Consider the following 14,837-nt stretch of genomic DNA (forward strand, 5'->3'; position numbering starts at 1 on the left):
TTTTACTATTGTCTTGTCAAATTAGTTTATGAAAATATAAGTGTATTTTTGCAATAACTAAATTTCACTATTTTAGTTCTTATTTTTATAATGTTAAAAATTAAAGTGGTACTTTTTTTTTTTGCTGAATTAAAATGGTGTCGTTTAGAAACATGAAAAATCAAAATCATTGTTATTTAATATTTTTGAGAATTGGAATAATGTTTTTTATTATTTCAAAGATTAAATTAATTGCAATATTTATAGTTTTAGGAATTAATTTAGAGTATTATTTATTATTTTCCTCTCTTTTACTCATCATAGAAAATATGAAAACATATTTATCTTCCATTTGTATAAAGATAATTTGTCAAGATTAAAAAGAATTCATTCATGCCAAACAATTGGATAGTAATAATAATAATAAATAATTGAATTAATTATAACTTTTATAATATATCTTTACTTTATCTTAGAATAGATATTACAGTGAATTGTAAAGTACTTCATATCTCCCATAATAATTATCCTCCTAGATTTTATTTTTTTTACATAATGTCATAAACAAAGGAAAAATAATAAATGAAACAAATAGAGTATCCAATTTAAAAAATTAATCTTATCATTATTAATTCATTTATAATTTCTATTATTTATTATTAATATTATAAGAGATATAAGTGAAAAAATAATTAATAATACAATAAAAAGATAAAATTATTATTATTTTGATAATTATGAGGCGGAAGGAGTAATCTCTTTGTTTTTTTATTTATCATTTAAGGTTTTTACGTAAAAACTAAGAAATATAACAAATTTTCTTGATCCTAATAAAACAATTATTTTTTTTATATTTTAACCATTTTCATGTCTACTCTACAATAAATTCATATGTGTAAATTAATAAAAAAAATTAGGTAGAAAGTAAGGATATAATTAATAAAACATTAATTAATGTTATACTAACCTTTGCAAACGATAGATAAATAGAATTGTTTTTCCCAAAATGAAAAAATTAAAGAGAACTGGAAGGAGTAGAATTGACTTAACTGTTAAAACTGAATCATATTTAAATATTTGATTGTTACTATCATATTATAAAAAAAATGATTCATTAATGATAAAATATTAAATGTATTACTAGAGTTGACTTAATTATTAAGAATAAATTATATATTAAATATTTGATTGTTACTATCATATTATTAATAAAAAAATAATGATGAATTAATGAATAAATATTAAATATATTATTTAATTTGACTTAATTGTTAAGACTGAATCATATTAAATATTATTAGAGTTTACTTAATTGTTAAGACTGAACCGTATTAAATATTTGATTGTTATTATCATATTATTAATAAAACAAATAAATGATGCATTAATAAATTAAATATTAAATATATTACTAGAGTTGACTTAATTATCTAGACCAAATCATATATTATAGTTTCAAAAAACGAGCAAGAATTGGATTCCATATATTCTTTTGATATTTAGAATATCATGTAGATATTTAATTTTGTTCTTCTATAAAATAGATGTATGTAAGAGACACAACCAAACTTGTGTTTTTTCTTCTATTTTATAGGTCTCTAAAAAAACCTTTTATTTATAAGATTATGAATTGAGAATTAGTAATTTTGTATTTTGTAAATTCAATTTTATTAATCAAATTGTGTTTTTAAAAAGATAAACCTATATATGCATTTTTATTTGTCCGTTATTATTTCTTTCAGTCAAGTTAATAAATTTAGTTTAAAAATTTAAAGTTCAAAAGAAATTATTTATAGTTAATTGAAATTTGATTGATATTTTGAATATTTGATTGTTTTAATTAAACATATTTGATTGGGCTAATACTTAATTGTTTATAAAGTATACTTAGTTTCAAAATTAATTTAATAAAAGACATACTACCATTTTTGTAGGTGAATTAAATCAAACAATTTTTTTTATCATTCTACTTGTAATTTTATTTCCTTTTTTTATTTTTCAGTTTTAATTACTTTCCAACAAAAAAAAAACTATCTAGAGAAAATTTGACAAAATTATATAAATAATTAAGAAAATTACCATGAGTATATATTTGGTTTGATTAAATTGTTAAATCTTATATGAATTTTTATTTTATATAATACATTAATTTAATTATTAGTTTTTCTGGAATAGTTTTTATAATTACAATAATCAATTATGTGATCAAAATAATAAATGAAATATTTTATTGATTAATTATGATATGTTTAAAATGTTGAAACTATGCAATTAACTACAAGTATAAAATATAGAAACATGTGTGCAAACCATAATAAATATATTTACTTAATAAGGCACAAAATTCTATTGTAATTAAACAATTTCACACATTTTTTATTATCCCACATCAAGCTTGCAAACAAAAATAAATGAATTAAATTAAATTTTTTTAAAAAGAAAGTGGAAAGGAAACATGCATGCAAGACATCACTAAAGCTAAGAAGATCCTACCTAGGACAACACTCATAATAATAACAATTTTTTGAAGCATATGTATATATAAAAATATATTTAAATATTTATTGACATATCTACTAACATAAATTTATTAAAATTTAAACTAAATAATTAATAATATATTAAAATGTAAATATTATAAAAAATAGTCCTATAAATTATAAAATATAAATTTAATACTCGTGTATGGTATAGACAACTAAGCTATATTATATATTTGACTGTTTTTTTACTATAAATATTTGAGTGTTACTAACGAATTAAAAATAAATAATGCATTAAGGACTAAATACTTTTTTATGAGCATTAATGATTAAATATTAAATATATTATCAGGTTGACTTAATTGAAGTATGAATCATATTAATATTTGATTGTTACTATCATATTATTAATAAAATAAATAAATGATGCATTAATGATTAAATATTATATATATTATTAGAGTCGACTTAATTGTTAAGACAGTATCTATCATATATTAAATATTTGATTGTTGCTATAATATTATTAATAAAATAAATAAATGATGAGAAGAATGTGTGCTCTATCCACTCTCCTTTGTGGTTTATTTCTAATATTTGAATTTTGGGATGTTATATATTGGCAAGGTCCGGATAAGGGGCAACTCATGCATAATGATTTGTTTCATCACATCAGAAGATATTGTTCTTTAACCTTTTCTCTTTGTTAATATTTAATGAGATAGGATTTCTCATTAAGAGTAGATTGATTTCTCTATAGAGTCTAGGAAATCTTTTTATAACTTTTTTGTGTGATTGTAGGAATACTTTGGTTATACTGAGGAGTCTCATGTGGAATTGGTCAAGGAACAAATGTAGCTTTCAATGGTAGAGAATGAATTAATATAAAAATTTATTTGTTTTCTTTTCTCTCAACTCTTATCTTGCACTTTCTTGATGGTCTCTTATTTTTATATATATATTTTCTTGTATTGGTTTGTTTTAATTTAATTTTTTTCCCTCATATATACATAAGAAAGATCCTAAGAGAGGAGTAACAGGGCACCCTGCTTGCCCCCGGCCCCACGAATCTATCCTAGTCTAATTACAAATTATTTAAACCCTCTACAGAATAAATATTTAAAGTAGTTCATCTAAAATTAAAATCTCATACAAACTAATTTAACTCTTCTATTCAATATCAGGGGCTTGTCGGGTAAATTTATTTAGAAATACTACTCGAAAAATAATACAACATAAGAATAAAACAATGAAATTAACTTTTTCATAAAAATGTTTAACTTATGCATAAATTAAAAACCATCTTTTTAAAAAAAAGTTAATATCAGAAAGCTTCTACATTGCATAAATTAATTTTTATTTATGAATTTTTTTTCCTTCTCTTAAAAATACTTTTTAAAGAAGTTTACCGAAACATATCCCACCCCGTGCAAATTATCTTTTCTAATGCTTGCAAAATAATTCATCTGAACTAGCATCAATCTTCAGATTAGATGAAGTTCATCACACTTTTTATATTCTACTAGTTACGGCAACGAAAGTTTTATACTCTCATAGTCTTATATCAATAAAGATTAAATTCTTCTTTAAATAGTTTTAAGACACCCATATCAACCTAATATACAGAATTATGACCTCTGTCACTTTAGTAATTCATATCTTTACTTTATCACCACCACTATCTCATTCAATGTCTGTGAAAACCCATCAGATATTTTTCTAAATAATTCAATAGATTTTTTTCTCCTTGTGTCCAGAAAAAACCTTTCAGAGATGCGAAAATCAACATTGGGCCCTGTGATTCTTCACTCTTCCCTTCTTTTTTGTCAGGGTGGAATACAATGAACTTGTTAACACTCCAGCCCACGTTCCAGCTACACGACAAAAAAGGCCCATGATTAGTGTGTGCCAGTCCCACACTACAAACACCAACAACAGTAACATTAGCAGCACCACTAACCTCACCGATGCCCACCGAAAATCCCATATGACAGCTCCACTATACACCGTTGTCCTCCGCGGGCCCCACCTCTGAACCCCGCCGTGGCTCACCGCCCGGTAGCCTATGAAAAATCAATTTTTTGCCCCTTCCCGCGCAAACACACCGACCTTTTGATGGCGCCGCCTAATTTGAACCCACGAAAAAAACGCGGCGAAACGTGGCCCACAAAATCCACGTTGTCGTCCACTCAAAGACTGACACGTGGAATCTTCCACTGTCACCACTTAGCTGTCACCTACTCACACCGCTCGTTAAAACCGCTTCCCGTTGCACCCCTCTCAATTTCTCATCCCACCATTTTTTCAAATTTTCAAAAATTTAAAATTAAAAAAACTTATTGAATTTCTAAATTATTTTGATCTGATTTTTTCTCCAGTTATATTTTATATATAACCTTCTCCTGAAAACACATTTTCACTACTCCAAAGTGTGAAAGCTCGCGCTTTTACGGCTAATTTTTTGTGGGCTTGTTGGGTTCTGAAAGAAGGGGCAAAAGGGTGTCTGAAGATAGTGTTGAATTGCGATTTGGTTAAGTGGAGGTGTCATCATGGAGTGGGAAGATGAGTGCAGAACGCCAAGGTTGGTGCAGAATCAGATTCCGGCGGTTTTCATCTGCCCGCCGCCGCCGCCGCGGAAGAAGCCGGTGGCCGGAAAGCGACGACCGCCGCCGAAGGAGGGGTACTTCCACCCACCCGATCTTGATTCCTTGTTTTCAGTTCCAGCAAGAAAAGAAGCATGTGTCTAACAAAGTACTAGTAGCAACTTTGTTTTTTTTTTCGGGGGGAGGGGTATCCGAATTTGGTTTGTTATTTTTAAAAGGGAGTATTTAATAAACTATTTTATTAGTTTATTGATATAACGAATAATTAGCTGATGATCTCTATGAAAGAAAATTGTTATATAGAATGATGATATATACATTTATATGCTTTGAGACTTTGAGTTGATCTGTATTCTTCTAGAATTTGTATGAAGTAGTTGTTCCTTTCTGTTTCTACGTTTTTATTTTTGCAATTTCCTTCGTGGGTTTCCGGTCCTATCGGCTAGTCCTAGCATAGCTTCATTGTCTGACATTTGCTGTTATTTATGATTTGGTCTGTTCTAAATTCTCTTTTTGCATTTTGCCTGTTGTTGTAGCTTCTTTTTTTCATGTGCTCCCGCTGTAATCTGTTCTATTCCAGCACAGAATTTTTACTTTTTTTCCCCATTATTGACCGCAGCTAAAATAAATGAAATATAGTACTATATTAAAATACAACTTTTTAACTTAAGCACTGGTACTTCCACAAGCAAGGATACTCACCTCATTACTCTCTAGTAACTGGTGTTAAGGTTGTTCTTAGGCTACATTTCTCTTTCTCCATTTCTCAACAACTGAAGAGGGTTTTGCTTTAATTAGGGGAGGCGAAACAATTAGATTTTGATCAAATTGATCGCTGAAATATAATTAATATTGAAATGAAAAGAGAAGGTTTCGAATTTGAGTTAACTAGAAGGGATGGGCTGATGGGATTTTGTACTTGGTCTGACTTTGACTTTGATTTCATCCATAATGTTTTATAAACAAGAGTATACTTGTGCTGACCCAAGTCTTCCCAAATGACTTGACTTGGTAGTCTTGAAGCTTCCAAAACTATCTCATGGTCAAGAGCCTTAAGATGTGTTTGGTGGAAATGGATGAAAAAAATGAAAGTGAGGGGTGAAAAGGGAAAAAAGAGATTGAAAAGTTGGATTATTTGATTGAGATGAAAAAGTGAAAAAAAGATGAAAAATTTAAATTAAAGTAATTTGATATATAAGAAATGAAAAAAAAACTAATTTGAAAGGGATAATTGATTATGCATTTATGCTAGTGCTAAAAGTGTATGTGAGATGTTTTTATTTCTCTCTCCTCTCTCTATTACGTATATATGATTTTTTTCCCCTATACTTCTAGGTTTATTCATCTCAAATTAAGATGAAAGTTAAAGCTTGTGGGTCCAATATAATTTTAAAAACTTTCACCAATGATTGATATCTAACAAACATCTGCTTCCAAAACTTTCATTGCATTTCTATAAACATAAATATAAAAAGAGAAAGGGTTGATTTGTGATATTAAATTTTTTTAAAATCTTGTCGTAAACAAACAAAGTTTTCATCTAAAAGAAAAATTTTGTAAAGTAGATAATCGATTTTGAAAACACAATTAGACAATGAAAAACAATTTTACTAAGTAAAAGATATTTTAAAATGTCTAAAAGCAAATTGCCTTAGGTCTATTAAAGTAGAAAGAAAGCAGATAAAAATTGGACACATGGAATTATATTGGTTTATGTCTATCATTGAGACTATGTTTAGTTTTTGATAAATTATCAAGTTTCACTAACTTCACAAGCTACAAATATTATGTTACGGTCACTTTTGACTCTACAAAACAAGCTATACTCCTAGGTTGATCAACACCTAATATTCTCTGTCTATACCAAGTCATTGCTAGTTCTAAACAAATCAAAAGAGATTTGTTGATTGTGTTTGCACAATAACTAAATCTATGATATTCTTAAAGATGAATTTATAATTAGCACTTAATTTTTTCTCGTAATGTGTTCAAAGTGTTTTGAGAGTTTTTTTTTTCAAATTGTACAATCAAACACATAATGTTTTTTTATAGAAAGAATAATGAATGTTTTCGCACAAAAGTTGTTGTTCATATCTTTAAAGCTTCTGGTATATATATGTCTTATCTTCAAGTGTCCGTTGTTTCACAATGGATAGAATTCTTTACTTGTTGTTCCTTGTCTGGTGAATGTGACCGTTGGGGCATTTATTGTTTGCATCATCAAATGCATGTCTTTTCTTCATGCAGAGAGTTTGCTTTTTGTCTCTGGCATGTCTAACACTACAACAAGAAATCCCTTCCTTTTTTATAAAGTGGGTATGTGCAGTAGAGCTTATAGAACTCGACAGATCTTAGGAGAATATTTTTGCAAAACAAATATCAGACACAAAATATTAAATAAAGTTTTTAATGTCATCTTCATATCATGCTTTTATCTAGCTATTGTTTGAAACATTAGACATAGATTTTACAAGGCATGTTCTGATAATCCATAAGACTCAACTTTTAATCTTTGTATATATCTACATCTAATAAAAATAATTAAAGGTTCAAATATGTCTAAAGACACAAATGTCTTTTAACTAAACAATTTTAGTGCAATTCGCTTTCACTATGCTTTTATTGGTTTGAAACAAACACTACCTTAAGCATATTAGGTTTTACATTAGGGTATGTTTAATTTCTGTTTTCAAAAATTGCTTTTAGGTTTTTTAAAAAACAAAGGAATTACATATCTACACTAAGTCAATGTCTCACTGCATACAACACAACACCTCTCCAAATGATTTACACCCCTTGAACTAGGACTACAAAATGGAAGAAATAAGTGAGAAAATATCTTTTAACTATTTTTGTTTATAGTTTTTAAAACATTTGTTTTGACGACAATTTTCAAAACTTAATAAATTTAAAATGAGAAATTAATTGTTGATTAATAAGAAATTATTTTAGAAAACATTTTTAAAACTAAAAAGTGAGATGAAAATCAAAAGTCCTAATTATTCCTTATTAGTGCAAGATAGGCAGTCATAAGCCAATTAGTCAATGTCTTAGTTATTTCAAGGTGAGTCTCCGTGTGGGTGTTAAGGGGTGCTACTCGTAAGAATTTTGATGCTCAAGTTAACAAGAGTTAGAGTCGAAAGGTCAAAGTTGATGTCATCGTACTTGACTTGAATGTTAAGGGTGTTATTTCAGTATTTGGTTTTATACTTATAGTTTTTGTATTAAAATATATTATATTAAGGAGGCAATGTAGTTGTAGCAGTGATTTTTTTAAAATAGACTTTCTGAATTAATTGTGGACATAACTGATGCAGGCGATTATTTTTACTTTCATTTTCTATTTTCACTTTTTAATTATAAAACTATCACCTTATTTTCAATTTTTTTCTATTTTTAAAAATTTGTACATGAAAAAGAAAAAAACAATTTTTTTCAATGTTTCCATACAAATATTTGAAAACAGGAAATGGATTGAAAATAAGATGATAATTTTATAATTAAAAATTAAAAACAGATACAAAAGTACTAGTAAATTAATGCCCTCTTTCTACATCAATTGTGAAAACAACCTATATAAAAAATCACTTTTTACATTTACAGCATCAATATAGAAAGTATCGCTTTTCCATATTGGTTGGTTTTTTATTTGCTGCAAAACTAGCTTGATTTTTTCTTTGTTCTTAAAATCTTGTATGGAGCTAGTAGTCATTCTCAGTAAGAAAAATGATTAAATTATCGATTCAATATAAAAGGAACTTCTTAGAAAATTAACTTAAATGGCAAATGAGTAAGTATTTTTCTAAGTAGAGTTTATGTTTTTATCAGGTCCATAAAATGTTAAAGAAAAAAAATATCTTAGGCCAAAGCAAGAAAAGTATCCTGACTCAAAAGTATATATATTAAGGAGATTTAATTGAATTAGTCGAAGAAAATGCATAAATTATTATAAATATGTGTTAATTGTTTTTTGGTTCAGATGGATATAAAAAAAATTATTTATTCATTAAAGGTCCATGTTAACATGCAGTCAGTTGGTAATATGCCGTAATGGTATGTAACAAGCTCAAGTATATATATTTTATTTTCTATAATTTATCATTATGGATAATTGATATATGAAATTAATAATACTGAATGACATTAACAATTCAACAATTTACTATTTAGAAGTTATTATCACAGTTAAATAAATTATTTAAATGCTTCCCCTAGCCCCTAATTATAAATTGACTAGAGAGACGTCTCTGTTCACACCTATTATATGTTGTTGAAGTTCGAAGTACATCACCAACTTGATAAACTTCTCAACTTAAATGTCTTTGTGAAAATATATGCATTTTCTTATTCAGTTATGCAAAACTTGATCTTTTAATTTCTTTGTCCTTAAAATTTTGTATTTAGTGTCTAAGTTAGATAGAAACAATATTATTTCTTTAGAAGTACTCTCATTTTAGAGATAATTATGTTCGAAGCATAATCGGATTACATATTGGATGTGAGTAGTGAGAATTTGATTATTAATTCGTCACCTTGTAAGGGATTAGCATTTTTTTTCTAGACGTCGTTGGTTGACCCAATGTCATCGGATTATATGGAAAAGGAGATAATAATAATAATAATAATAATAATAATAATAATAATAATAATAATAATAATAATAAATAAATAAATAAATAAATAAATAAATAAATAACGACTGTCAAAATTGGAAATTTACCTAATAAAAGTCTATTGTTTTTCAAGTTGCACATGAACAATTCTAATATTTTAATTTATTGTTTTTGTTAACTGCATGTGGACGTACGTACTTTCCTAGTAGCGATAATCCTTTCATATCCGACTTTGAACTTTGAAGCAACTACACTCGCTCGTTAGTCAGTCTGGCTCTTGAATTATTTTAGTCTCAAAAACTTTTTTCATTCTAGCATTAGCTATATTTTGTTTTATTTAGTTACTTTCTAAATAAGCTAATTTTTATAATTAATAATATTATTGATTAATATTTTTAAAATCTACTACACTATTACTATTAAAATTTATCTTATTTGCAATAGAGTTTAAATGCAAATTAATATATGTAAAGACAGTATTTTAAAATTTTCTTCTTGAAACCAATTACAGTGCAGGAGTTTATAGTATATGTTTTAAAACTTACTAACAAGTTTATCATTCTTTTAAAAGGGGTAAGTAAGAAAGGATGTGAGAAAAATTTTGCCAGCTGATTCATATCATTGTGTCTTCTAATAAAAGGGACATTCAATCATGATGAGTGAAAAGTATTAAAATGTAAAGAGAACTCTCATTTATTTCTTTTAGAAAAAAAAAAATGTTCCAACCATAAGTTAGAGAACAAGCTTGTTTCAAGATAAGTGTTGTGATTTTTAATTAGGTGACTTAAACTAATGTTTGTTCATCAAGTGTTATTATCAACTTTGTTTAATTTCACTTGATAGTCTCAATTGTATTTCAAGAGTGAGGAGAATAAACATTTTACTGTGATGTTTTATATTATAGATCTTGAAACTACAATGCATATATATCAAAGGTTTGGAGTTTTTCTTTTTCTTTTTTTTTTCTGCTTAATTTGGTATGCACTTGAAAATTGAAAGGTATGAATCATTTATAACTTTGATTGTATTATTTATTTTACATGGTGTTTTTAATTTTTCATTTTCATTTTTCAAAAGAATTCGATTAATGAGATGTTTTCCATATACTATACAGTCGATCGGTTTTTGGTATAGCTGCCTAGACAGTTGGTAAAGTGTATATATACCATTACTTTTTGTAAATCTATCAATATCATATTGCATATATACTTTTTTTCGGTATTTAATATACATACTATTAATCTCTTAAAATATTAATCCCAATTACAATGATATTAACGATGACTTTACATTTTTCACTTAAAGTATAATAGACAAGAATGACATATACAGTTCAACTTTTTCCAACTATTTAGGAACTATTATCCCTATTGAATCATTTACCTGAACACGCTTTCCTCCTAATAAATCTTGTTCAAATCCATTTTGTAATTTTGCATTTGATGGTGGTTCTGTGTCATGTCATCTGATAACAAGTCTATAGCTTAAGATCGAAAACATGTATAAAATATAATGTAATTCGATTTGACCTGCCTTTTTGAGAAAATGATCGAACTCAACGAAGCACAACAACCTTTAGGAAACTCAGACTAAAAGCAACAAGCCATAGATAAGCTGAGTTTGGAGTTTTGAAAACGTAAGGTGTGAGTTGAACAGGTTATGTTGAAAAGAACCTTTGTACACGCGGATCTAGCTTCATACACCTCACTTCTAAAGGGTGTAAAGTGTATTCAAGTAGTTTTGGACTTTTCTTCTATCTCTAAATGTAGAATTCTAAATCAAAAGATAAGGTGTATTTAATGCATAATGAGAATTGAATTTTTATCATTAAGTGAAAGATTATATTTTATTTAGATGAAATTTATTTCAATGGATGCACTGAAAGCTATTTTTGTTTCAATTTTTAAGAAAACTTATTTATTATTGTTAGTGACAATGTTCACTATAAATAAAGAAGAAAATTAGTGGAGAAGATACACATGAAGAGAGATTGTAAAACAAAGTCACTTTGTTAAGAGAAAAATATCTTTGTATAAGAGTGTTATTATTTCTTATAACCATTGAGTGAGATACTTGAATTTGTAGAATAATACACAATTTAGGATGAGTTACAATCTTGTAATTATTTTTGTGATAGTGAAATACTTTTGAGACGATTCCATGAACATAGGCAAAGAGTATTGAACCATGCTAAATTATATTCTTGTGTTCATTATTATTTTTCTTATTATGTAATCTTTGTTGTGTTCTCACAATCTTTTGTGGGTGTGAGTAATTTTGTTTGAGGGAATATTGATTATCCAACACGCTTTGTCATTTGACATTTACAAATTGTCTAGTAACATACACACAAAATACTCAACTTTCAAAAATTTGACTCTTTAGGAAGAAAAAAAAAATATCTTTAGACACCTTCTGGTGTGGAGGAAAAGAAAGATGACAAATGTTGATAACACTATTTACAATCCACTATATATTTTGAATATATATTTTTTACTATTGATTGAAATTTATTGAAAATCTTATAATTTTGTGGGTGTTAGTTCATAATTTAAGTCATGTAGTTTCTAAAAAAAATCAATTAATAATGAAATGATGTGTTAGAAAGTGTATTATTAATATTCTTCAAGAAAGATAAGAAACTAGGAAAGTAAAAAGGCAATAGAGATAGAGGTGAGGACAACTTTAGTTGCATGTTCATGAAAGAGCAACCAAAAAACATGAGTGGCAATTTTTACCATTGAGAGTGATTCAAGAAAACCACATGATAGTTGTCCGGGTTTATAAATAATTAAAGAAATATTTTTATAAATTATTTATTTGATAAATGAAATTTAAAAATATAATTGTCAATGATATTTTATATCATTTTCTGTTAAAGGAGATAAAAAAATTATGTATGAATTAAGATATTTTTTATTTATCAATATATTTATAAAGAAATATTTCAAAATTTAAGGTCGACCACTCAACTAAAATTAATTAACGTGAAGATAAAAGTAAACGTTATGTATAAATTTCATAAGAACAATATAAGAATAAAGTGAAATTGATATAATAAAAAACCAAAAATATATATTTAATGAAAGCAAAATACTCAATTATAATGATAAAACACATAAAAATGATGCAAATAAAACACGAAAATTATTCATTTAAGTAGACTTTTTGTATTTATTTCTTTTGTTGATGACCTGTTGTTGAATTTTGTTTTGTTTGGTGTGCTCTTTTTTAAACTTTGATGGTAGAACAATTTGTTTATATGTCTTTCTCCTTAATGGACTTTTTGAGATTGGATAAATTTCATTTGATGATGAAGATGCATTTTTTGACTTTTTGGATGCTTGTAACTCTGGACTTTGAATTGTGACAGATTGTTTATTTACCTTTTTCTTAATGAACTTTGTGAGATTTGATAAACTTCTTCATGATGAAGATTTACCTTTTAACTTGTTGGATAATTAGTTCTTTATCTCACTCATTTGATAATATTTGTTGAGGTGAAATGAACTCCTTTTTTAATAAAAATATCAATTAGTGGATAAAACTATTAATATTTTGTACAAGAAGTAAAAATGTAAATAAATTATAAATATGGTTATTTGTTTAATTTCTTTGAGGAGAGGATCATGCTAAATGATATTTTTTGGGATAAAAGTCCTTGTGATGATATAGGTTTGAAATCCTTCCTTCAAGTTGTGAGCTTGAATTCAAAATTAAAAGTGTGTTTGCAAACGGTATACAATATTCGGAGTATGTCAGCCTTATTTCCTTTTTGGGTGTGAATGAGTTCAGATGCTCTTGTGTTTAGAATTTGTAGTGCATCTCAATTGAACATTGTGAATGTTGCTACACCGGTATCATCAGAGACTTTCAATTGTATCCTAAACCTAAAAAATATTTTAAAAATTGTAATATTTATTTAATTATGTTATAAAAAAATAATTCATTATATACAAATATTAAACCTTGTTGTTGGATACTTGGATGACTATTTACATTCTCTACAAGTGTATTAATTTTCCCTCTTTTGTAACTTTCTTTTGGCATCTCTCACATGCAACATAATTTCAACAAAATGTATAGTCGATCTCATTGATTGTTGCATGAATTGTGAACACATTATCATATTATTTTATATATGTTAAAACTAAGAAAAGATCAAGTATGATTGAATATTATGAATACGAAAGTCATGGTAGGTTAGCATACCTGTGATTTTGATACCTATTTCATGGACATTATATATTGCAAAGATCTTTTATTCTTTTACGTTCTCTTATTAAGATCAATGTTGGCAAACTTGAAAAAAATAGTTCTTTTTATTTGATGTTGGTCGATTTTTTTCCCTGCAAAGTAGTTATTTAGAATAGAATTTATAATTTTTTAACTACATCAATCAAAGAATTAGGATAAACTAATAATTTTGTTTGTTGAATGTTACAAGATGTATATAATAAAATAAAATAAAAGAAGGAAGTTCATTTTAATCTATATTGAACTTTACAAAATCAGGATTGTCTAGGTTGATATACATCTTTGTACTTGAGGTTGAGTTGATTGAATACTGATATGAAAAATAATTATTAAAATATAATTTTTAGTAAATTAAAATTATTATAGTAAATAAAATATAAAAAAAAATTATTGTAAGCAAAAAAGTATGATATAGACTTAATTGAATTAAAATTATTTATTTATTAATAAGTTGAATTGAAAACAATACTTAAGATAGTAAAGAAATATCTCAAATAAATAAATAAATATCAAATTAAATAAACATGCTAATATAAAAATAAAAGATAGGAAATTATGGACTAATTTTTATTTAAATGTTATTTAAATATTATATATATATATATATATATTTAAAACTTAATATAAAAATAAAATTTAGAAAAATAATTTTAATTTCCATAATGAAATGACATATGACAATCGTTTAATTAATGTAAATATTAAATATAATTTAACCATCTATTTATTTAGTTATCCATATTTTTTGTCTGAATTATATATATATATATAAAAGAAAAGAGAGTAGTAAGAAAAGAAAAGATATTTTTTTTGAGGCTATGTTTGTCCGTAAAGTAACTTTAATAACTTCATTTATGAAAATAATCGATTAAAGAGGGAGATGAGAAAATATAATATTTTGT

Source organism: Glycine soja, chromosome 18 (genome assembly GCF_004193775.1).
Source record: "Glycine soja cultivar W05 chromosome 18, ASM419377v2, whole genome shotgun sequence".
NCBI lineage: Eukaryota > Viridiplantae > Streptophyta > Magnoliopsida > Fabales > Fabaceae > Glycine > Glycine soja.